At 45.7% G+C, this 26,268-nt stretch overlaps 1 protein-coding gene across 4 annotated transcripts in view; it reads left to right on the forward strand.

Moving 5' to 3' along the window:
* Positions 1-16,202: 16,202 nt before the first annotated feature.
* The window catches only part of ACSBG2 (acyl-CoA synthetase bubblegum family member 2), a 61,891-nt gene continuing 51,825 nt past the window's right edge, over positions 16,203-26,268 (forward strand). For 2 of the 4 annotated variants that reach the window (XM_036760476.1, XM_036760489.1), the window contains exons 1-2: positions 16,203-16,297; positions 21,219-21,260. The gene's annotated coding sequence lies outside the window, so the exon portion shown is untranslated. Of the gene's footprint in view, positions 16,385-21,218; positions 21,269-26,268 lie in introns of all 4 variants that reach the window. The other 2 variants (XM_036760486.1, XM_036760481.1) reach the window with 2 other exon arrangements.

Here is a 26,268-nt window from a genome sequence, read left to right on the forward strand (position 1 = left end):
TGAATAAGTGAATTAATTAAGGTAGTATTCTCATTTTTATTAGATTGTCTTGACCTACCCATGAGCAATTAATGTTTTTCCAGTTATCTGTCTTTACTTCTGTAAATAGTGTTGTATTAATATGATTTTTTAATGTGTGTCTTGCTAGGTAGATTACCACATACATGCCTTGGTTTCTATCTCTCGCTGCTAATATACAGAAATGCTGATGATTATGTGGATTTATTTTATATACTGCAATTTTGCCAAAGTTCTTAGCTGTTTTGATTTTTTTTTTACTTTTTGTAAAAAAAGGTTAAAAAAAGAAAAAGAAATAAGTCTATCAAAACCAACCACCACACTGTCTTCACCTACCAGTTTATTCACTATCGATAGTCTCATATTTCTGCAATGAAGGGAGAAAGGTACATTTTCTCACCTCTTCCTCTGAACCAAGTTTGCTCATTATTTCATTTTGTTGTTCTTTTTTATTTACATTGTAGTCAGCATTTATATTGTTTTCCATATTCTGTTTATTTCATATACATCAGTTCTCACATATGTTTCTCTGAATTCTTTATTAGTCTTATTCCTTTATTCCTTGCTAGCTTGGTAAAATTCCATTACATTCCAGTTCCATGATTTGTTTAATCATTCCCCAATTGATGGGCAACTACTTTGTTTTCGCTTCTTTGCTATCCCAAGTGCAGAATGCAGCTATTTAAACCACTGATTTACAACCTCAGGCTGTTCCAACCTGTTAAGTAAGCGTCTATGGACAGGTCTAAAGCCTTCCTGAATGGCTAGCCTTTTCAGGCATTCTGAGATAAGGGCTTACTGATTTCTGTCACTATGGAGAGCTTAAATAATCTCCCAGAAAGCTGTCCCGAGAATGAGACAAGAGCAGAAGTTAATCGAAGAAAACTGAGGCTAGCACATACAGGAAGACAGCTTGGTGTAGTTGAAAGGTCGTTGGCTCTGGAGCCCAAGGACTTGGGTTCTAATCCTAGTTCTAACCCATAACTACCTACCTGACCTCAGGAAAGTCACTTGCCCTTTTTGGAGGCCTCCATTTCCTCATCTATAAAATGAGAAGATTAGACCAGGTGATTTAATCTAAGCTTTTTTTTTGGAACCTAAAAAATAGGAATTCAACAAGCATTCATTCATTCAAGCACCAGCTGTATACAAGGCACTGGATAGAGAAAGAAAAAATGAAATTGTCTCAGTTTCCATTCTCTTGACGGGAGGGGGGAGGGATAAAGGTGGGGCAATACAGTGTGTATACAAGCAGGTAAATACAAAGTATATTCAGAAAAAAAAAAAACTTTTAAAAGTAATTTCAAACAGGAGCCAATGGGAAGAGGAAAGAGGTGGCATCTGAGCTGTGCCTTGAAGGAACTGGGGATTTAAGAGGTGGAGATGAGAGGGAGCACATTCCAGATGTGGGGGGCCACCTGGACAAAGACATAGAGGTGGGAGATGGAAGTATCATGCTGGGGAACAGCTAGCTGACCCATTTTGCTGGAATGGAAAGTAAGTGAAGGGGAGTTATAGGGAATACAATTGGAAAAGCAAATGCAAACTAATCGGCAGGAGAGCTTTAAACACCAGGGTGAGGATTTTGTATTTTGCCCTAAGGGAAATAGGGACCGATGAAAATGTGTGAGTAGGGGATTAATTAACACAGAAAGATGAGTGTTCATATTCCTATTTAGGGATATTAAGGAGATGAGATATGAAACACCATAAGGCTCCTACAGAGTGGATTTAGAGGTGGAAGGGAGCTTAGAGATCATCAATCTCCTAATTTCATGGAAGGGAAAACTGATTTTGATTGATTGATTGCCCAGGAGTCTCCCCAGTTTCTCTGACTCCACAGTTCTCGTTCACCCTGCTACTCTAGGTGGCCCATATGAATTTTGTTTTGTCTTTTTTGTTTGTTGGGTTTTCTGTCTCTCAAAGTTATGCTGCTTGGATTGTCAGTATTAAATCACAATTGACCATATCCCCAGCTCTAATTCGCAGCTTTAAATCTTCGCTTGAGACACAACCTTGGAAACCGGCGGAGCAGGATGGATTCTGCAAACTGAGGTTCCTTCCATTTCTCCTTCGATACTTACAGGCTATGTGAGTCAGTCGGAGCAAGTCACCGCATTTCCCCAAGACTCTGTTTCTTCATCTCTGACATGAAAATGGAATTCCAGAATGTCAGAGATAACCAGAGACTAAATGAAATAAACCCACTTGGGAGAGAGGTGGCAAGTATAGCGGAAAGAGCGCTGAGTGTAGAAGTCCTGGGTTGAAAACCACCTCTGGCACTTATTTTCTGTGTGACCTTGGGCAAGTCATTTAATATTCCCAGGTCTTAGTTTCTTCGTCTGTAAAACGAAGTGGCTGGACTAGATGACCTCTGGGGTCTCGTCCAGCTCCAAAGCTATGCTCCTGTGACTACTCCGGACCTCAGATTTCTCACCTGTCAGATGAGAATGGAATCATAAGGTGTGAGCGCTAGGAGGGGCATGAGATATCATTTCATCTCTTATTTTATAGATGAACCTCAGAAGGAGAGGCGCTTGCCCAAAGACGTACAGCCTAGTAAGAGGAAGTGCTGAGATTCAAACCCAGGTCTTCTGAATTCCAAGGTCCAAAGCTCATTCTTCTTCACTACTCTTTCCCTCTTAGAGGTAAACACTTTGTAAATGTTAATGTTGAGGCAGAAATTGGAGCTGTTATTATTTTTTCCCAGCCTGAATAACAGCTATGGGAGGAATTCCTTTTTGATAAGCAGGGATTCTACCAGCCACAAGCCAAATCAGTGTTTTCTAGGACAGTCGCTAGCAATCTATTTATTTGACTCCATTGTCATTGTCTGATGGATGCTGCTTCCCATCTGGACGGTGTATATTCTGATGCAATTTCAGGGTAAACTTGGAGTTGTTTCAGATGACCATCAAAGCACAAGGCCGTGGAGTTGTGCAGTCCTATCCAATCAATCTTTGATCAAGTGCCAAGGTCAACAGATTAGAGTCTGGGGGACCTGGTCAGGAGATTACCCACATTACCCTGATTTGTAGTCCTTGATCAGGCAACTGAAACACCTTATGTGAACCTGTAGCCATTGTGGGGTTAAGAATGTGGTCCAGATCTGTGATTTCATCGGCGTTGAGAACTCCCATTGAGGAAATTCTCTATCAATGTAGGCTGGCACATCATTCTTCAATTTATTGTCTTAAAGTGTTGCCTCGGGCAACCAAGGGGTTCAGGGACTTGCCCAGGCTGTGTCACAGGTGGGACTTAGACCTTGGTCTTCGTGACTTTGAGGCCAGCCCTCTATTCACTCCACCATGCTGCCTCTCTGGTAAGAAGAATAAGCGGAGATGAAAGAATCCTAGGTCTAGAGAGGAACTCAGCCAACCCATAACTAAATCACAATCCTCTCCACAATAGACCCAACAAGTGGTGATCCAGATTCTCTTTGAAGACCATCAGTGAAGAAGCCCATTCCCCTTAATAGATAGATAGCTCTAACTGATAGGAAGTTTTTCCTTGCACCCAAACCTAAATCTGGCTCTCTGCTTCTAGTCGTGGCTCTGGCACCTACTAGCTGTGTGACCTTGGCTAAATCACCACATATCCTTGGAACATCAGTTTTTGCATCTGCAAAGTGGGGATGAAAATATTTGCGTTTAACTACTTTATAGGATTATTGTTTGTAAATCCTAAAAAAAAAAAAAACAAAAACAAACAAAAAAAACCGTGCAATTGAGCTATTCTTACTGTGAGTTGTTATTCTTCATGCTTCCCTGGTTGTATACTTCCACTCCGGCAGCTTCTTTGCGGGAGGGGGTGGGGGTGTGGGTGGGGGGGGACTAGGGCTGCTTAATTGGCCTCGCCTCTTCACAGATGGTAGATTTAATTACTAGAGAATCAAAGCTGATAGGCCTGGCCCATTCAGTAAACATATACCTCTTGTATGTAAAAAGGCTTTACTAAAACATAAAACGAATCAATCACCTTTTCTTTTTATCTAGAAACCATAAAAAATTCCAATGAGAGCAGTACAAAAAACCAAAACAAAACAACACCAGTATAGGTTGGAGTTTTGTCTATCTTGAGTATGATCTGCTCTTTTTCTAACGAATGGTTTCTTTATCTTTCCCTGACAGGCTATAATCACCATTTATGGCCTCATTTGTTTCAGCCTGTAACCTGTTAAGGAGATCGTCGGAAATAATCATCTCCTTATCACCTTTTTGTCACTTTTACTTAGCTGAGTAAATGTTCAATCTCCCAGTGAAAAGTAAACTCCTTGAGGTTGAGAACTATCTAGTTTTTATATCCCCAGCTTCTGACACAGTGACTGACACATATAAGGGTGCTTTATAAGGGTTTGTTAAATGAGCGGTCTGGTCTGATGCACAGGACCTTTCTGTACAGGTCTAGACTTCCTTAGATCGGTGATCTCCAGAGTGGGATATGAGTACCCCAGAGAGCGTATGGCGTATTGGAAGAAAAATCCTAGAACTAGTATTTGTATTTGTCTTTATCTTAAAAAAGAAAAGGAATTTAAGCCTTACTAATATTTGCGGTATCCTCACTGGATGTCATGATGATCATGGGGGTGAAGTAACTTGAGGAAAGAGCTGGAATTTCACAACATGGAGAGTTTAACTGTGTCACCATCAAGCAAGCAAGCAAGGATTTATTCAACCCTTTCTATGTTCCAGAAGTTACTCTAAGCCAGGGGTGGGGAACCTGTGGCCTCGAGTCTACATGTGATCCTCTAGGTCCTCAAGTGTGGCGCTTTGACCGAACCCAAACTTCACAGAACAAATCCCCTTAATAAAAGGATTCGTTCTGTAAAGCGTGGACTCAGTCAAAAGGCAGCACCCCAGGACCTAGAAGGCCACATGTGACCTGGAGGTCACAGGTTCCCCACCCCTGCTCTAAGCACTGGGGAATACAAAGAAAAGGAAAAACATAGTCCCTCTCCCCACATTTTAATGGGGGTGACAACATGCACATGACTATGTAAACAACAACAGCATTAATAACCAGCATTTATATATTGCTTCGGGTTCATTTATAGTGCTTTGCACAGAGCCTCACAAATGTGATCTCATTTGCTCCTCACCTTGAAGATGGGTGCTGCTGCCATGCTCTCTTTACAAATGAAGAAACTTAACTAGACAAAGGTTAAGTAACTTGTCCAGAGTCACACAGCTCATAAGCATTTGAGGTTGGATTTGAATATAGGTCTTCCTGACTTCAGGTCCTATCCACTGAGGGGAGGGGGGCGCAGAAGAGAAGAAATACCTTGGTGAATGAATGCCTGCCTTTTGAATGCATGCCCAGTTTTGGTTCAGCAGCCAGATGTCTGTTTCTTGTGGACCAGAAAATAGTCATAGATGCTCACATCAGATTACATCAGCCAAACATGCTGTGCATGCTCATAAGGGTTAGGCTTGGTCAGGCCCCTGTTATATGTATCATTTAGAAACAGAATAAATATACACATATTGAGGGAAGTGTACAATTTTTTTTAACTGATGAGGTATATGATCAAAACAATTTGGAGACCCCTGTACTACATGACTTAGACCAGGGGTGGGGAACCTGCAGCCCTGAGGCCACATGTGGCCCTTTAGGTCCTCAATTGTGACCCTTTGACTGAATCCCTCTAGGTCCTCAAGTGCGGCCCCTTTGGGTTCATTCAAAGGGCTGCACTTGAGGACCTAGAGGGCCACATGTGGCCTCGAGGGCGCAGGTTCCCCACCCTTGACTTAGACAGTCCCTCTGAGAGGCTGTCTCAACCAGAATCTATCTGGCCCAGTTGTTTGCAGCATGGTGCCAATGAGGCCAAGGCCAGTAGGTGCAATGCACATATACTGTTTAACTTGACACCAGCAGTGCTATGCCTTGGCCGGTTACTGACCTCTGAATCCTTCCCTGCTGCACCCCTCCACTCCCCCTCAGATGCCGCCTGGAATCATAAAGGGCAGGCAGCAAGAGAGGTGGGATGGCTCAGCTCAAACTCGTCCTCACTGGGAGTTGGGAGGCAGTTAGAGCCGTAAGGTCCTGAACCAAAGGAATACCACTTCTGGAGTGCTATGGTCATTTCTGAGTACCACGCTTTGGAAGTATATTGACAAAGTGGAGTGTATAAAAGAAAGGTTACCAGGATCAATGGGAACCAACTGGGAATGCTTATCTTCTCTGAAAGGCTCCCACGAGGAAGGCTCTCATCGGTCTGCTCAGGTCCAGCTGGCAGAACTTAGAACAATGAACAAGAGATACAGAGGAGTAGGCTTGGTTTTAATGAGAAGAAAAAACGTCCAAACAATTGGAGCCGATCCCAAATGGAATGGACTGGAGGGAGGGAATTTCCTGTCTTTAGAGGTCTTTGGGAGGAGGCTGTTTGGTAAGATTTGGTAGCAGGATCCCCATATAGGAATGGGTTGGAAACAAAAGATGGCATCCAATGTTCCTTCAGACTCTGAAATGATGTGATTCTATGAACTCGAGATGACCTATCCTGCTGATGGCAAGTCAGTACATGCAGCGAAGCAAAGGATGCAAGGAAGATGTGCAACCACTCAGGGAAATAGCCACACATTTACATGGCTCTTTAAAGTTTCCAAACTGTTAACAGGGAATTACTCAAAATCTTTCAGGCAGGATTTGTGCTATGCTTCAAACATCTACACAGGGGCAGGGAGCTTGCGGCCTTGAGGCCCCATGTGGCCCTCTAGGTCCTCAAGTTTGGCCCTTTGACTGAATCCAAACTTCACAGAACAAATCCCCTCAATAAAAGAATTTGTTCTGCAAAGTGTGGACTCAGTCAAAAGGCAGCACACAAGGACCTAGAAGTCCACATAAGGCCTTGGGGCTGCAGGTTCCCCAACCCTTGCCCTGAGGTCACCTCCACGCCACAGTGACATATCACAGTAGGATTTTGTGGAGAATGTACAGTTACAGCTACTGACCATCCTAGTTTCCTTTGAGTCACAACTAAAATCTCACCTTCCATGCGAAGCCTTCCCCAAGCCCTATTAATCCTAATACCTTCCCTCTGTTAATTCCTAATTATTTCCTATTTATCTTGGAGCTCCAAGAAGCTGTAGCATGCGCAGTAGTCATACTTGTCTCAGCAGATGAGCTAAACCAGGTTAAGGGTAACTGATAAGCCTCAAACCTGTCGGTGAGTTAGGGCGATGCCTACCCCAAGCCTGTGAAGATCTCCCATTGGCGGGATGGGCAGATGAGAACAATTTGTTCCACTGGCCGTGAAGATGGCCAAAGCAGGCACTGTGGAGCTTGGTCAGACATTGAAGACACCAAGGTCATGCACTGCATCCTGGGCCATTGCCAGTCATCCTGACTTTGGTCTTGCCCCTGGACTTCAGTGGCTCTGAAAGAGAGAGTGAGGCCGACCACTTTGTGAAGCTCTACCTCATCTAAATCCCATTCACACAGGAGTTGAGACATCACCCCATGATGTCACTGGTCCTCTTCAGAAATGAAGGACAAACAACAACAACCAAGTTTTCAAAGCACTCAACATATGATACTGTTACATAGGTACAGGAGGTCCCCATTGTAAAGATCGTGAAACTGAGGCTCAGAGAGCCTATGGGACTTATCCACGGTCACACGACTGCTAAGTGTCAGAGGTGGGATTTGCACCCAGATCTAGGTCCAGTACTGTAATCTCCGAGCACTGTCCTCCCCACCCCCAGTTTCTATAGTTCTTGTGGCTGAGATGTGATAGAATGTAATCAGTGACACTTTGCTCCTGCCTGTATTTGCTTACAACCATTTGCAATTTTATACTGTCTTGAAGGCCTGACAGAAAAGGGATCCTTGGAGGCAGAGGGCATCCTTGAAATTCAACAAAAAAAAAGTGGAAATGACGTTGGAAGTCAAGGCGTTTTGAAGGCGCTCTAAATGGAGGCAGCGGGTTAGAATTAGAGAAGAATGCTACTTGAAGTCAGAAGCCCTGGGCTCTGAGTGCCAGCCCTTCCACTGAACCGATAGCATGAGAGAACGACATTCCATCCCCTCCTGCTGCACTTTGGCACCCAGATCTCCCCCCTCCCATGCCAGTGGTGCACTGTCTCTTCTCCTCAGAATCCCTCCCAGCTCTGTGCAAGAAATCGAGTTCCCAGTCTGGAATGGGAAGACCTCAGTTCAAATCCAGCTGCAGACATTCACTTAGCTCTGTGACCCTGGACAATTCATTTAACACTGATTTCTGCCACTGTATAATGGGGTTTCTGTGATGATCAAATGGGAGAATTTTTGTAAAGTGCTTACCACATAGTAGGCACTTAATAAATGCTTGTTTTCTTTCTTCTCAACCTGGAACTTCTGTCGGCACCTGGGGCCTTCTCATCAAGGGAACGTTCCTCCACCTGTTTAGTTCCCTTCTTCCACTGGTGAGTTCCTCCTGGGTCCTCCACTTTGGGGAGGAGTCCGGGTGGGCCATCCTATATTCCCCCTCACTTCACCTCTATGTCCTCAAATAGCACCCCCTCCCCTTGCTCTTCAGTTTTCTTCCCCCATTGGAACACATACTCCTTAAGAGCCGGGACTGTCTGTTTGCTAGCACTTACTGTGTGCTAGGTACCGTGCTTAAACACTTTAAAATCATTATCTCTTTTGGTCTCACAACAACCTTGGGAAATAGGTGCTATTATTATCCCCAGATTGGGAAACCGAGGTAAATAGAGGTTAAATGACTCACCTAGGGGTCATACAACTAGTGAATGTCTGAGGCTGGATTTGAACTCAGATCTTCCTGACTCCAGGCCAATGCTTCATATACTGCACCACCTTGTATCTGTATCCCCAGCACTTGACACAGTGCCTGGCACATGGTAAGCCCTTAATAAATGCTTCTTGCCTTGCACTGCCTAGCTTTCTTCAATATACAGCTAAGGTGCTACATAAGGTCATTCGTGATCAGTTGTCAATGCTGTTGTCCTCCTGGAATTCCTTCGTCTTTCTCTTTTATGCATTTGGTATGTACTTATCCACGTGCCTGTCATAATCCCCTAGAAGAAGACACTCCCCTGGAAAGTAGGTGCTATTTCAGATTGGCCTTTGTGTCCCCAACCCTAGCCCAGGCCCTCGATAAATGTTTGTTCACTTGAAAGAGTGTTGGGAAAGTGAAGAAAGGAGAGCTCAAAGAACAAAGCAATGAAAATTTAGTCAACAGGTAAGGCAATAACCCCCTGTGCAAACACCAGAAAGGGTCTGTGTGGGACCCAGCCTTCCTTTGTGCTAACAATCCATAAACTCACTTTCCTTCCCAGCCCCCACCACTGGCTCCCACCATGTGCTTTGGGAGGGTTTTTTTGTGTGTGTGTATGTGTGTGTTTGCTGGGAGGTGTCTTTTGTGTCAGAATAAAGTAAAGCAACATGGGAGGTGGCACATGCTTGTAATCCTAGGTAACTGGGTGATCTCTTGAGGCTGGGAGTTCTGAGCTGTAGTGGGCTAAGTCGATCAGATGTCCATCCACACTAAGTTTGGCATTACAGTGTTGGGGTGTGGGGTGGGTGGCACATTAGGCTGCCTAAGGAGGGGCAAGACTGACCCAGGTCAGAATTGAAGCAGGTTAAAGCCTATGCATAGAACAGAATGGCACCTGGCCATGAGGAGCATCTGCACTTCCAGCCTGAGTGAGAAAGAAGACAGAAGGAAGAAAGGAAGGAAGGAAGGAAGGTGAGAGGGAGGAAGGAAGGAAGAGAGAAAGAGAGGCAGGAAAAGAAATAGAAGAAATATGAAAGGGAGGAAGGAAGGAAGGGAAGGAGGAAAGAAGGAAGGAGGAAAAGAAGGAGAATGAGGGAAGAATGAGCACCATATTTAGAATCAAAAGACTTGGGTTTAAATCTGGCTATGCTAATTAATACCTGTATGTCCTTGGGCAGGTCACAACACCTGTCTTGCACCTCACTTTATGTTGTTATTTACCTGGGTCATTGTGAAAAGGATTCTCATTCAAGTATGGGTTGGACAGCTGGGTAACAAAGTAGATAGAGTGCTGGGCCTGGAGTCAGGAAAACTCATCTTATTGAGTTCAAATCTGGCCTCAGACACTAGCTGTGAGACCCTGGGCAAGCCACTTAACCCTGTTTGCCTCATTTTCCTCAGCTGTAAAACGAGCTGGAGAAGGAAATGACAAACCACTGCAGCATCTTTGCCAAGAAAACCCCAAATAGGATCACAAAGAGTAGGACGTGATTGAACAACAATGGGTTGGACAAGGTGATCTCTGATGCCCCTTCTAGAGCTAAATCTATGATTCTAGGCCATGCCAGCTGGGGGTCTGAGGGCAAGTCTCAAGGTCAGGACCTTAGGGGGCAGCTGGTCCAACCTTGACTTGAAACGGTCATTCTGCCTTTGGCTAGAAGACCTCCAGGGAGGGAACTTGTTACATCTGGGGAAGTTCAAATCTCACCTTTGACAATCCTCGTGTGACTTTGGGCAAGTCACAAGCACAGTGCTTGGCACATGGTAGGCACTTAATGTTTATTGATTTGCTGGTCTGAAAAGTGAGAGGATTTGGGTGCTAGGTGACCTGTGAGATCCATTTTTGTTCTAGGTGCACAATCCCATGATCCTGTGAAGTTCTGGATAGCTCTAATTGCTAGGGGGGAAATTTGCTCTTCTGCTAGACTAACCTACTGCTCCTAGTTCTATCCTTCAGACCTGAGTTAAACGAGTGAACGAAAAAAAAAACCATTAATTAAGTTTTCACCATATCTAATCCCTCTTCCACATGACAAGATTCAAATACTTGACAACAGTTATCCTGGTCTTGGTGTCATGGTCTTTGAGGTAGAAGGAATCTTAAGAGGCCATTCAGCCCAACCCCTTCATTTTACATATGAGGACTTTAAGGCCAAGAGATGTTAAGTAACTTTCCCAAGGTCACATAGGTAGTTAGTGACTGAGCTGGAACCCAAACCCAGGTCTTTTGACTCTTACGCTCATGCCTTTCCATTCCAGGGACTTTTCATTGTCCATTGTTCTTTCATTCCCAGTGGTGCTTCTGACTCTCTGCACTTTACCACCACAATTTAGCTGCCTTCTCATCCTGGAACATCCCTCTGCCATACCTAGTCAAGGACAACCTCATTTATTTCTTTCATGCCTATTTCTTTCTGATGCTTCCACCTGGAAACCAATCATATTCTCTTCCTCTCTTTCTCTGTCTCTGTCTCTCTGTTTCTGTCTCTGTCTCTGTCTCTCTGTCTCTCTCTCTCTCTCTCTCTCTCTCTCTCTCTCTCCCTCTGTCTGTCTGTCTCTCTCTCTCTCTCTCTCTCTCTGTCTCTCTCTCTCTCCCTCCCTCCCTCCCACCTTCAATCCCTCCTTATTTCCTGGTTCCTTTCCCGATGTCTGCAAAACATACCTAAGTCTCTCTATTCCTAAAAACAAAAATAAAAAACCCCCAAACCTCCAAACCTTTCAGTTTAAGAGTTTTGATCAATGCAATGAAAAATGAAAAACTAGGATTCCAGAAGACTGGTGGTGGGATGTGCTTCTCTGCTCTCGACAGAGGGTAAGTGCATTCAAGGTGCAGAAGAAGACAGACATCTTTGGACGTGGCCAATGTGTGGGATTGATTTTGTTTGATTATGATTGTTTCAAGAACTGTGTTTTTCCTTTCTTTTTTTTTTTAACTAAAGGAGTAGGGGAGCTTTCTAGAGTGTTGCAAAGAAGAAGGAAGAGGAGGAGGAGGAGAAAAGCGGGTGATTGAAGCATTTTTTAAAAATGTTCAGAAGTACAGAAGGACATATGTAAAGAAACACAGACAAGCAGGACGTCTTTGGAAGTTGTGTTGAATTTATTATCTACTATAAAAAAGCAAGCTGTATGTAACAGATTCATCATTTTGTATGTAATCTCTTTTTCTGTTCAACTTTATATATGGAATTGTTTTTGGTGCTAGTTTTGTCCAGAATTTTTATGAAATCAAATAATAAAAAAAACTCTTCAAATGCCCCTGTCACGCCCCCAAGAGAGCATCCTATCAACCTCTTCCCATTCCCAACAAAACTCTTGCCTTCACATCCTCACTGCCCACAAACTTCTTAGCCTCTGGCAATTCCACCACTAAACTATCACTTTTCTCTCTCAAAGGTTAGCAACTAGTTCTTAATCACCAGAGCCTTTGAGCTTTTCTAAGTCCTCATCCTTCCTGTTCCCCTTCTCCCCGCCACCCCAACCCCCCCCCCCCCCAATCACCTTGCAGGCTTTCCCTCTGTTAACCATTCTCTCCCTCAGGCATAAGTTTTACTTGAAAATGAGATGAACTGTTTTACATCTGTATGGAGGCAACTGGGTGGGCCAGCAGATAGAGATCTGGGACCAGACTCAGAAAGATCTGAGTTCAAATGTGCCCTCAGACCCTAGTTGTGTAACCCTGGGCAAGTCATTCTCTGCCTCAGTTTCCTCATCGGAAAACAGGGATAATAATAGCAGTGTTGTAGGGAGGCTGAAATGAGGTAATATTTGTAAAGTGCACTTAGCACAATGTCTGACACATAGTAAGTGCTTAATAAAAGTGCTCCTTTCCTTCCTGTATCCCCACTGCTTAGGGCCTTTGCACACGCTTAATAAACGTTTGTTAAAAGGAACTTGAATGTCAATGGCACGACCTTGCCCAACACCTAGCATTTAGCCCAGAGCCTTTTGTATCCCCAGGGCTTTCTCTTGACTCTCCCTTATCTAACCTGTTCTTATACTCTTCCTTTTACACACACACACACACACACACACACACACACACACACACAGCCACCAACAACTACTTCAGGCTATAAAGAATTCATACTGTGTACATACGCTCCTATGTATTTGTTGTCGTCCAGTCGTTTCAGTCGTGTCCTACACTTTGTGACCCCATTTGGGGTTTTCTTGGCAAAGATACTGGAGCGGTTTGTCATTTCCTTCTCCAGCTCATTTGACAGATGAGGAAACTGAGGCAGACAGGGTTAAGTGACTTGCCTAGGGTCACACAGCTAGCAAGGGTCTGAGATCACATTTGAACTCAGGAAGAGGAGTCTTCTTGACTCCAGGCCCAGAGCTCTATTCACTGCGTCACCTAGCTGCCCTATATAAATGTGTGTGTGTGTATGTATGTATGTATATACATATATGTGTATATATGTCATATGTATACAGTAATTAGGTATGCGTACATGTATGCAGTCATTATGATTGAGTGTGAGGCTCGTGTTCTCCATTTGAATTCACTTATTAAACTGAATTTCCCTTTTAAAAAAATTCACTAGTGCATTAAACATTTTGCCCCTTGTTTTCCATCGACAAGGCAAAGACAAAATTATCCTCTCCCACCCTAGGGGAAGTAAAAGCATACAAATTAGGGCGTCACTAGTTTGAGCTAAGATAGGTCTGGAGCCCCAGTGATCATTTAAATACAATGGTAGTAGGTCTCTGTCTGGTGACCTTGGCTTACCAGTAAGTGCCCAGGCTCTTCCAGTAGTTGGTATAATGCTTCTAAGTGCGATGAGAGCATAGCCTTCCAAGAACCCCAAGGACCTGGGGCCTTGGTTACCTTAAAGACCTGCGTCTCTCCCCAGGAGCTCCCCTTAAGGAGCAGTCAGGATGTCTAGCAAACAGTCCCCCAGCTGTGTTGCTGAGGGAGTTGTTTTCCAGGCGTAGGCTCTTCTTGCCATTGAAACTTCCTCCTGCCCTGGCCCTGACGGGGGTTGGGTGGGGGGGGAAGGTTTGGGTCGGGGATGTCCCCTTTGCGGGGAATGAAAGGGGTTGGGGAAGAGGACAGGAAATGATGCAACGTCCTGTCTTTTCAAATTCAGTTTCCCGTGCAATCTGGAGCCTTTATACTGGTGATGCTGGTAAGTGACCCTAAATGGTAATTATTAAGCCTCTTAACTCAGCAGTCAGTCCCACCGCGCACAGCTTCTAGCCTCTTGTGGAAAGACTTTAAGAGTCTTGGTACTGCTATTGCTATCGCTTCCCGGGTGCTGGGAGATCAAGGATGGGTAACACGGCCTACGGCAAAAGAGTCTTGGGTTTTGGCATCTTATTAATCCCTTTTCTGACACCAAGTATATGACCCTAACCCCCTTCCTTTCTTTCAGCCTCAGTCACCTTATCTGCAAAAAGGGAACAATGATACTTGGAGAATCTGGTGAGGAAAGCCTTTGTAAGCCTCCAATAGTCCGTTGATCAGTAAGCATTTACTAAGTGCCTATTATGTGCCAGATGCTGAGCTAAGTGCTGGGGATACAAAAAAAGGCAGAAGAAAAACCCTGCCCTCAGTTTACAATCTAAGGGGGGGGAGACAACATGAAAACAACTATGTCCAAAGAAGATATAGCCAAATTAAATTGGAGACTGGGGGACTGTGGATAGAGCGCCAAACTTGGAGTCAGGAAGACTCTTCCTGAGTTCAAATCCAGCCTCAGATACTCACTAGCTGTGTGACCCTGGGCAAGTCACTTAACCCTAGTCTGCCTCAGTTTCCACATCTGTCAAACGAGCTGGAGAAGAAAATGGCAAACCACTCCAGCATCTCTGCCAAGAAAACCCCAAATGGGAGCTCAACCGAACAACAGAAGGAAGGAGTTAGCATTAAGGGCTTCTTGGAGAAGGGCAGATTTTAGCTGGAACAGGAAGGAAGCCAGGAGGTGGAGATTTCATTCATTCTGTTGAAGGGGGAGAAAATTCCAGGCAAGAGGGACAGCCAGTGAGAATGCCAGGCCTGGGGATGGCAGATCTGGTCCAAGGGAAGAGCCAGGAGGCCAGGGTCACTGGACTGAAGAGTATAGGTGGTGGGGATTAAAATGTGAGTAGACAGGGAAGGCAAGAACAGGCTGGGTGGAGGAAAGACTCCTCTGAACGCCAAACAGAAGATTTTATATTTGCTTGATACTTTTTTCATAGAGGTCTGAGGCAGTGTGGATGGAGCAGCATAGATGTTGGTCATTGAGAGCAAGTTTGTAAATGTCTCTGAGGCTGCACATACTCCAGTGTCTTTGGTGTATTGATCAATCTTTTCCATTAGGTTCTAAAGGAAGACTTAGATCTGGATGAAACCTTTTAGGGGACTAGATTTGTGATTTCACTGAGCATGGGAGGACTCCCAGTGAGGAAATACCTTTTACCAAGGAAAAGCATCAACTGTTAGGCAATTTACAAATTACAATTCAGATCCTGCTCTCTAAACCCCCAGCCTCTATGTAGCCTAGGACAAACGTCTCCGTACTCCAGACTCTCCCAGGTATTGATGAATCTTTTCCTTTAGGTTGTAGATTTCTCCAATGCAGAAACTGACATTGGGATTCTTGCACCGGGCCTTACATAATGCAATAGGCACCAAATAAAAATGTGAATTTAATTATAATCCTGAACTACAGGGCAAGGGGTTCTCAACCTGGGGCCCACAGACTGAGACAGGGATCCATGATAGGGGGGAGGGTCTGTGAACTTGGATTACAAAAAAAAGTTTACATCTTTACTTTCCCTGTCCTTTGACCGAAATCGAGCGTTTCTTTCAGTTATTTGAAGACATCATTCTGGGTAGGCAGTATCCCCCACCAGAGTAGTCACCAAAGGCGTTCAGGGTCGAGCTTTCCTTGTCCACTCGTGTTTCTGTGACCCTTCTTGGGGTTACTGGAGTGCTTTGCCACTTCCTTCTCTAGTGACTTAAGGCAAGCAGAGGTTAAGTGACTTGCCCAGGGTCACACAGACTTACTAGCATTTGAACTCAGGTCTTTCTACCCCCTGGGCCATCTAGCTGCCCAAAGGAGTGCTAGCTGAGCTCAAGGGGTCTTTCCAGGTCTGAACTGTGCCCACATCCCCTTCCTCTCTTCTTCCCCCCTGTCCCTCCCTTGGGGCCCCCACAGCTTCTCTAATTGCTCCCCGGGAGCCCTCGTTGGCACACGTGCGCCCCGCCGGCTGCCGGCTCCGCCGGGGTCAATGACCGGGGGTTTCCCTCCCTGAGGGAAAGGGTGGGTGGGGTCTGGAGGTGGTGGTGTGTTCCAGGCTCCGGGCCCCTGATTGGCCGCGCCACTTAGACCTCGCGCCTGGCCCCGCCCCCGGGGCCCCCACCCTGCCCCGGCCGGGGCTCGCGGCCCCGCTTGTCCCGCCTTGGGGCAGGATCTGGCCCAACCCCCTCCAGGCCGGCGTCGTGGCCCGCCCCTCGGCCGGCTGGACTAAAGGCGGCGGTTCCGCGTGCTGAGCCCGCTCTCTGTGCTTCTGCCGCTACTCCGAGGAGCTGGTGCCAGGCGGGCGGGCGGCTCCCTGCACCCCTAGCTCAGGGTAAGGCGGCTCTGGCTCGACCGGGAGCCCGGAGGACTTCCACGTGCCGCTGCCCAGCTATCCACCTGCTTTGTGCGGGAGGAGTGTGTATGTCCATCCTGGGGGCTGGGGGAAGACTCCCTGGCCGTCTGGGTTTCTGCATAGCCTCCCTGCCCGCTGTCCGCTCCGCTGCATGCCGCCCCCCGCCCCAGCTTCTAGCGCCCCTCCCTGCCTTTTGGTTCTGTTCCCCAGCCCGTGGCTACCTTCTGCTCTCCCCTTGGGTTCTCTGCTCACCGTCCCTTCCCTTCCCGGCCCCTTCCCCGGAGCTCCAAGCATTGGGCTGGGACACCAAAGAATATGGTTTGAGCCCCCCGGCTCTTACCATCGTGTGACTTTGGGAAAGAGCCCCAGTCTCCTCCTCCGTAAAACGGAGTGGTTGGACCAGACGGCTCCTAAGGGTCCCTCTAGCTCAGATGCTTCGTGAGACTCCACTTAGGGTCCTGCTCCTAGCTTTCACGCTCTTCGCTGCTTTCTGGGGGACTCTTGGTGGTGGCTGGCAGGCTGCGATGGAGGAGGCTTGGGGTCTGCGCTGCCTCCGGGCCTGACCCCCAACCAGCTTTATCACCCGGCATTTACCACCGCCTTCCCCGGGCCCTCCATCTGGAGAGGCTTGGGGCGGCCTCAAGAGCCTTCTGACTAAAGTCTGGCCAATTTTGGGAGCAGAGGTCCTAGGACTTTAGCGCTAGAAATTAACTTAAAGCAGCCTGTCCCCCGGTTAGCACGTACCTTCACCCGGCTAGGGAAACTGAGGCACTTAGCAAGTCAGAGCTAGCATGCAGATCTCCTGACTCTCCTGATCCCTGTGCTATTCCTGACCTCCCGTTGGTCCTTATACATACCTGATTTGTTTGGGGTGGGGGGCGCTATTGGTCCAATTACTTCGTTTTACCGAGGGGAAACAGGCCCAGAGAGGGATAGTGACTTGCCCAGAATCATGGGCAGTATATAGCACTAGTTAGTTATGTGTGGGGGTGAGTACTTGGTTGGACTGGTTTGTCCATAAAAAAAGAGTTTAGGACAGAGTCTGGTTGTAGTAGTAGAGGGTAGAAAACAGTGGAATAGTCAAAAGGTAACCGGGCCGTGTGCCCGTGGACAGGGTCACTTAGGAACCCTGGGCCATTGATAAGGCATTTTGGAATCTGTTTCTTCATCTGGAGTGGAGATAATATTTGAGGGGTTGCCTGCCTTTCTCACATCCCCTCTCTCATCCTGCAAAATGGGCATAAATAACACCTGTCGATCTTGTGGGAAAAACCTTTGTGAACCTTAAAAAGCCAGAATGGCTCCTTTTTCTTAAGAGGCACTTGGGGTTGGTGGGAGATGCTCTTTCTTGGATGCAAGCTGCCGTTCTTTTGGAGAGGAGAGCTCATGGAAAGGTTTCATTGATAGGACTAGGTTTAAAAAAAAGAAAAACACTCTAACCCTGGGGACGGGAGCTAAGGAACAACAACAGCCCCAGCCCCTGGCTGACAGTCCCAAGAAGCACAAAGAGAAGTGGCCAGAGCCTTCCCCCTTGATTCAGGTGTTACGGGAAGTTAATCATAATAACAGAGCTCAAGTTTCAGGATCCCTTGGGTAAACCAGCCCTGGCCTCCAGTAGCCTTGGGGGTGGGGAATGGCTGGCTTGTCATCCCCCACTTTCACAGGTGAGGAAGCAGATACTAGATCTGAATAGGGGATCCCCTGTGGCCCTGAAGCAGGGGTCTATCCAGAGCTGCTGGGGTCCTTGAGAGCCTGTTCGGGGATCAGGCAGGTTTCTCCGCCAGGCTCAAGTACCCCAGGTATCAGGTTGGTAAGGGGCCAGGCACTCATCTTCCTTGCTCCGCTTTTAAAAATCTCTACAATTGGAGGATTTTTGAGGTAGGGCAAGGAGAATGAATTCTAGAACCAGAGACTGTGAGAGGTGGAAGGGCTAAGAGAACAGAGGATTTCCTAGCAAATGGTACCTTAGAACATGGGATGTCAAAGCTGGGAGAGACCTCGGAACATAGTATGTCAGAGCTGGAGAGAATCTTTGAGATGGCTGGGGCCTAAAGTGAGGCCAGCTCCAGGGGAATCTCTCTGGGGATGGGAGAGAGTAGGGTGGGGAGGAACCCAGGATCAGGGATGCATCAGCTCCCGTCATTTGAATGGGTTTCTACATCATTTGACTAGATCAGTATTTCTAGGTAATTTCTACAAACCTTTTTGAGGTCCTGGAAGGCTAAGAGCTCAGTGTCTAATGACTTCTCAATGGGAAAGAACCTTTCTAAAAATACATTTTATTGATATCTTTTGTTTTTTTCCTTAATTACCTAATTTCCCCATCCCAGACTACCAACCTTTATAACAAAGAATTTTTTTAAAAAATGAAAAAAAATCAGCAAAACAAGTTAGGAAATATTAAAAAAAACTGAAAATACATGCAATATTACATACGAGTGGCCTCCTTCCTCGGCAAAGGAATTGGGGGAAGTATCAGTCAACTTCAGTTGTTAAGTACCTACTATGTGCCTAGTATGCACTGGGGATACAAAAAAAGGCAAAAGATAGTCCCTGCTTTCAAGGAGCTAACAGTCTTTTTTTTTTAAATTAATTAATTTTTTTAGTTTACAACACTCAGTTCGACAAGTTTTCGAGTTCCCAATTTTCTTGCCCTCCTTCTCCTCCCCCCTCCCCCCAAGACTGCATGTAATATGATAGAAGTTCTACATATACCTTCACATTAAACTTATTTTCCCAATAATCGGGTTGTAAAGAAGAATTATAACCAATGAAATGAACCATGAGAAAGATGTAACGAACCAAAAATAAAAGAAAAAAAAAAGAGCAAATAGTTTGCTTCAATCTGCATTCAGATTCTGTAATTCTTTCTCTGGATGTGGATAACCTTTTCCATCATGAGTCTTTTGGAGTTGTCTTAGAACCTTGCATTGTTGGGAAGAGCCAAGTCTACCAGAGTTAGTCATCACAGAAGCAGTGTGACTGTGGTTGTGAACAATGTTCTCCTGGTTCTGCTCCCTTCCCTCATCATCAGATCATGTAAGACTCCAGGTTCTTATGAAGTCCACCTGCTCCTCATTTCTTATAGCACAATAATATTCCATTACATTAGTATACTAAATTTGTTTAGCCATTCCCCAATTGGTGGGCATCCCCTTGGTTTCCAACTGTTTGCTACCACAAAAAGGAACTCAAAGTCTTATGGTGTCTTCTCATATCTCTTCTTGGGACTGACCTTCTTTGTAATGTTGCAACATTTTGGTCTTTTGGTTGTTTATAGTCGCTGTGTATCTTTTTTTTTTTTTTTTGGTCTCTTCAGTTGAATCAGCTAATGTAGGTCTTCTTATGATTCTCCATATTATATTAATTCCTTTTTGTTGTTGTTCAGTCATTTCAGTTGTGTCTGACTTTTTGTGACCCCTTTGGGGTTTTCGTGGCAAAGATACTGGAGTGATTTGCCATTTCCTTCTCCAGTTCATTTGACAGATAAGGAAACTGAGGCGAACAGGGTTAAGTGACTTGCCCAGGCTCACACAGCTAATAAGTGTCTGAGGGCCATATTTGAACTCAGGTCTTTCTGACTGCAAGCTGGCACTCTATCCATTGCCCCCTGGAACTTCTAATAGGCCAGTTAGGGTGGAGTGTGCAGAAGAATAATGTAGCTGGGAAAGGTGGGCTTGGAGTCAGGTGATGAAGGATTCTCCGTGCCAAAGAAATGAGCTCGAATTTTATCTGAGAGGCAAGAGGCAGCCAGGGGAGCTTCTTGATCCTTCTCCCCATCCCAAAGAGGCAGGTGGAAGGTGTTTTGGGGGTCAGCTGGGCTGGGATGAGTAAGAACAGCTTTGAGGTATTCAGACCCTGGATTCTCCATATGATGCTTTGTGTTGGTTCATCTTGAGGAAGATAACTCTCCAAGGCTTCTCAAAGGCTGTGTTTCCAGCTCAATTTAAATGGTTAAACATAGTAATGATTAGAATACCAGCTGACATTTTATGTAGCACATTAAAATCAAGTGCTTTATGTAACTTTTCTTGTTTGAGCTTTAAAAAGTTAGTTACTACAGGATTATTATCTTTATTTTATAGATGAGGAAATGGGGGTTCAGAGAGGTAAATTAACTTGTCCTTGTTCAGGAGGCATAGAGGCCAGATTTGAACTCAGGTCTTTCTGATTCAGCACTCCCTCTACCACTTGGAATGGGGGAAGCTGAATACCTTCTAGTAAAGAAGCTAGTGGCTGAGTGCATCAGCAGCTGGGAGTGAGGATCCCAGAATCATAGCATTTCAGCATTGGAAGACCATCTAGGCCAGGGCCCCACTTGAGGACCTAGAGGGCCACAGGTTCCGCACCCCTGATCTAGTCCAACCCATTTCTAGAAGAAAGTCTTCTTTGCAGCATTCCAGGTAAGGGGTCATCCATCCAGCCTTTGCTTGGAGATCCCCACTGAGGCCTGGCGTTAGCTCTCGTTGTTCCATAGCTTTTTTTCTTGAACGAACCCTGAACCAATCTTCCTGTTGCCAGTTTCCGGGGCCAGAGAGTTCAGTTGACATTATCTGGGTCATTGCCTCCCTGTCTGAAGCCTTTTCCAGCTTACAGAACAGTTTTGGAAGTGTCCTTATCAGGGTTCAAATTAAAAACTGGGGGGAGGGGTACAAGTGAGTTAGAGGGTAGCCTGGTTGGGGAAAGGGGGAGCTGCTTGTGTGCCTGCAGGTTTCTATAGCTAGAGGTTTCCCCCAGGTCCTCATAGGCTCTTTGCCTTCCCAAAAGGTATGGAAAGAAACCTGGAAGGTCCCTTTTGGGGCATAAAACATAGACTGACAGAGTCAGGGAGGTATGATATATATGATACGTGGCTAAAGACCATATACCTAGTCTAATTACACCTTTCCCTATTTTACAGATTGAGAAACTGAGACCAGAAGAGGAAAGGAATTTACCCAAGGTAACACAGTAAGTCAGTGATGGGCAGATGGCAAAGAAATTTGATGACTTCACTCAGAATGACTGTATATTGCCTCCCCCTCCCCTGCCCCCTCCCCACCGCAGGGGCCAATTTAGCCTTTTTCTTGTAGTGAGAGCCTTAGAAATTTGTCCAGGAGTTTTCAGTCAGTCTTCCTTGATCAAACAGTAGAAATCCCTCCATCCCTTTGGCCATTTCCTGATGCCTGTGTTACGGATATTGTGCTAGACTTGGGAGTCAGGAATCCCTGAGTTAAAATCCTGCTGCAGATACTTAGTAACTGTGTGATCCTGGGTTAGTCACTTAACTGCTGTTGGCCCCAGTTTCCTGATCTGTAAAATGGGAATTAGAGAACTTAGCTCACTGGGGATGTTGTGGAAATCTACTTACATGAGGGGTGTAAAGAGGTTTGCAAACCTTAAAGCATCCTATAAAACTGCCAAGTGAGGGCTGGGGAGAGGGTGTTTTTTTCCCTGTATTTTGCTCAGAATGCAGCTGTGCACATGATTAGAGTGCTGGGCAAATGCTCATTAGGTAGTTAGTTATGCAACATTCCTTCTGGCCAGGCCACGGCTGGCTGCCTTGGGGAGGGGTTTGTGTCCCTAGAGCCCCTGGTAGTTGTACCACTTCCCAACTCAGGAAAAGAGGTGGAGAATGACTGTTACAATAATAACAGCGCTCATGCTTTTCTCATGCTTTAGAACAAAGATTCTTAACCATTTTGTGCGTAATGGACCCTTTGGCCTCCAGTCTGGTGAAGCCTATAGACCCTTCTCAGAGTAAATGTTCTGAAATGAATTAAGAAAAACCAAAAAAAAAAAAAACCCCAAAACCCTAAAACGGGATTACAAAGGAAACCAATCTTTTGAAATAGTTTTCAAAATATTTTTCAAAACAAGTTCATGAACCTCCAGCTTTTATTAAAAGCCCTTCCTTTAGAGCTGGCCTGCCTCAGTTACCTGAGAGGCAGTTGACGCATGAGTTTGAATCTTGTCTCCAAAACTGAGTAGTTCTGTGACCCTTGACTGAGCCTCCTACTGTGAACCTCGTCTGTAAAATGAAAATAATCCCTGCCCTTTGATGGAGTGCGGGGTGATGAGGAACTTGGTAATGGGATGATTGAATCTGGCCCCTAACCTTCACACAGGAGGTCCAGAGGGCAGACCTGGAATCCAAATCCATATCCTGGGACCACCACTGATATGGCGGCCTTTCCTCTTAGAGCAGCCTAGTGTAAGAAGAGAGGAGGTTTTCAGAATTCTCTAGGGCTGTGCTAATATCAGCTGCATTAGGAGCTGTATTCTTGGTAACTCCCATTCCTTTTATCTATGCCCTTCCTTGCTACTTTATCCCATATGATTTCTGTTCAAGTCTTTGTACAGTCTTGATATAGAGGAGCCACCCCAAAATGTTATTTTAATATTTTGAAGGCACAGCATTTATCTGTTATCCAAGGCCCATGGAGGCTAAGTGACTTGCCCAAGGTCACATGAACAGTAAGCATCAGAGGCAGGATTTGAATCCAGGTCTTTTGACTTTAGAGCCAGTGCCCTTTGTATTGTATCAAGCTGCCTCTTGTTCAGATCCTTGGTGTCGTTCCTATTCCTTCTCCCTTGTAAGTTGGTATCAGGCTATAGCCTATTTACACATACCATGTGATCTTCAACCTCCTTTTGTCAGTTATTAAATTAATAATAAATAATCTGTGACTGCCCAGAAGGCAGGGGCTGAAATAGCCGAGAGGAGTGAATCCAGACTTCTGGATAGGCTACAGGGGAAATTGGATACGCTAGCCAGCACCAGCCCCGAGACTTTCACACACAGGTCACGGGGGAGAAGCTTGGTTGGCTCAGGCCAGGAAGCCTGCTCTCTGTTCTGCTTTGGGATCTTTTTAGATCTCTGGAAGAAGGAACTTGTGACTCATACAACATGTGTGAATACAGATTCTTCCATGGCTGGTTATTGTTCCCTGAAACCTTGCTCTTTGGAGGCACAGAGTTATCACATTTCCTTTGGAACTTTAGCAGCCTACTTGCCTTGTAGCTTGGCCGAGCCGTTGTCCTTATCTGACCCTCCATAATCACAGAGCTGGGGAAGAGGACATCTGAGGGGATTTGGTCTGACTGACTACCCTTCTCTTGACTCACTGATAAGGCTTCGCAGTGACTTAGACGTAACCAGAACTCACTACCTCACCAAGCAGCCTGTAACTGTTGAGATGGGTTTTCCTTATCTGAGACCAAATTCATCCTTCCTTCCTGGCCTTCTCCTTTTGCCTCTTAGGGCCAAGCAGAACAACTCGAACTCCTCTTTCTAGGCCTGTGAATGACCACGTTGCTGTTTACCAAAGGCTTTCCTTGGGTGGTTCAAGGAAGGCATTAGAGGAGGAAGTTCGCAACAAATATTTGACCGGGAGGTGGATCTTTCAGAACCTAGGAGGCAGTGAGAACCCAGACTGTTGGTCATTTGGGTCTCGGCCAGGATGACATGCTTGGCAAAGAGCTTGTGGTGAAATATGCAGTCCTTTCCACCTTTGGCCATCTCTTGAGCTACGGCTACTTCCTGTTCTCTCAATAGGAGACATAAAGGGGGGACATAAAGTTCAATTTACCTTACAGTGTTGTGGTTTACAAATTCAGAGATTCAGAGCCAGAAGTGATCTTGAAAGATAAAATCTAATCCAACCTGTCCCTCTTACAGATGAGCAAACTGAAGTCTAGAGGGGAGAAGTGTCCTGCTTTAGGTCATGGAGGTAGTCAGATTGGGACCCAGGTCCACTGGCTCCAGAGCCCCATGCTCCTTCCACTAGATCAGGCTATCTTCTTATCATCGAACAAGCATTAGTAAGAACTTGCTACGTACCAGATGCTAATGCTGCACACATGCTGGGAAAACAAAGACAAACATGCAAACAGTCCCTGCCCTCATGGAGCTTACATTCTATTGGAGGAAAACAGCATGAGCCTAGACAAAGAAATACAAGATACATGTAATGAGAATCTGACCCCGTGTTCAGACTCCCATCACTTTGTTAAGATGGCGTCCATGTGGAGGACGCCCTTTTAGCAGACTCACAGACATTTGCCAAGAGCTCCCTTTCCTCCGCTTCTCTTGGGCTCCCATCCCTCAGATGCCTTTGGCCACTTTCTCCTTCGTCCTTCTCACGTGAACAGGTGGCTCTTCTCCTTACCGAGGCAAGGTATTGTCTCTGCACACAAGTGACCCCCTTCAGTCCTGTCCCCTCCAGTGCCCTTTTTTGTTACCACGCTCTCATGTATTTCAACCTCTCCCTGTCTGCTGCCTATAAACATTCTCAAGTCTCCTACCTCTTCTGAAAAACCCTTACTCGATCCATCCATCTTCTCAAGCTGTCATCTCATGTTTCTCCTCCCTTTTATGGAGACAGTGCTGGAAAAGACTGTCTACAGTCGATGCCTCTATTTCTTTTCCTCTCGTTCTCTTTTTAAATATCTACAGTCTGGCTCCCGACTTTATCTTTTAGCCTAAACTGGTCTCCAAAATGAATGGCTATCTCTTAATGCCCAGATCGGATGGCCCTCTCAATCGTCATCCTCTTGACTTTTGCACTCTTAATTACCTTCTTTATCTTGAGAAGAAGATTTTTGTGACACTATTCTCCCTTGGCTTCCCCCATCTGACAATTCCTTCTTCGTCACCTTCGCTGGATCTTCATCCAGGTCATGCCTGCTAAAGGTGTATTCCTCTCCGATCCCCCTAGCCAGGATTCTGTTCTGTGTCTTCTTCTCTTCTCCCTCTATACTATTTGGTGTTCTCGTCAGCTCCCATGGTTTCAGTTATTCATCTCTATGCTGCCAGTTCTCAGTCCAGCCTTAACGTCTCTCCTGACCTTCAGTCTTATACCTCTGGCATCTATTGGACATCTTGAACTAGATGGCCCATATGCATCTTCAGCTCATCTTTTTCTCCCAAGCCTTCCCCTCTTACTAATGTCCCTATTACCATTGAGGGCACTGCTGCTTTGCTCCCAGCTACCCAGGCTTGCCACTCAGGCTTCAGCCTCAACTCTTTCTCCTGTATCCAGTCTATTGCCAATACCCGTGTGTTTTACTTTCATAGCATCACATGCAACTCCTTCTCTCCTCTGACACTGCTAGCACTCCGGTGCTGCAGGCTCTTATCACCCCACTCATGGACTATTGTAATAGTCTGTTGGAATAGGCTCCCTGCCTCATCTCTCTTCATTCCAATGCTGTTAACTCGATGTCGCTAAAGCTCTGGTGTGACCATGTCACCTCTCTATTAAATAAAACCTAATGCTTCCCTGTTATCTCCAGGATCAATTATAAAATCCTTTCTTTGGCTTTTAAAGCACTTCATGAGCTGTCCTCTCCCTACCTTTCCAGTTTCCTTACACCTTGCTCCCTGCCTTGAACTCTCTGATGTAGCAGCACCAGCCTCCTGGCTTTTCTCCTAACAAGATACTCCATCTCTTAGCCCTGGCCATTTTCCCTGGCTGTCTACCCTGCTTGGAATTTTCTCCCTCTTCTCCATCTCCTGTGTTCCCTGACTTTCTTCAAGTCCCTGCTAAAATCTCACCTTCTAAACAGTGCCTTTCTCTAATCTCCCTTAATTTTAGTGGCCTATCTCCAGTCTGTCCTGTCTATATGTTATTAGTACAAGGGTGTTTTTATGCCGTCTCCTCCATTAGACTGGGAGCTCTTTGAAGGCTGGGACTGTCTTTGACCTTTTTTTGTATCTCCAGGGCTTAGCTCTGTGCCTGGCACCCAGTAGGCACTTAATAAGTGTTTATCGACTGATTGATGGGGTCTGCATATGGCACCAGATCCCCATTACGTATATGAGAAATATTTTCAGTGTGGGAGGATACTAACAACTGGGTGATTCAGAAAGGCCTCTTTTAGGTGGTGGCCTCTTGGCGCTGAGCCTTGATGGAAGCTGGAGTTTCCAAAAGTTAGGAGGAAGGTCATGCCAGGCATGAGGGACAGCA

The sequence above is a fragment of the Trichosurus vulpecula genome, chromosome 1, assembly GCF_011100635.1.
Source record: "Trichosurus vulpecula isolate mTriVul1 chromosome 1, mTriVul1.pri, whole genome shotgun sequence".
NCBI lineage: Eukaryota > Metazoa > Chordata > Mammalia > Diprotodontia > Phalangeridae > Trichosurus > Trichosurus vulpecula.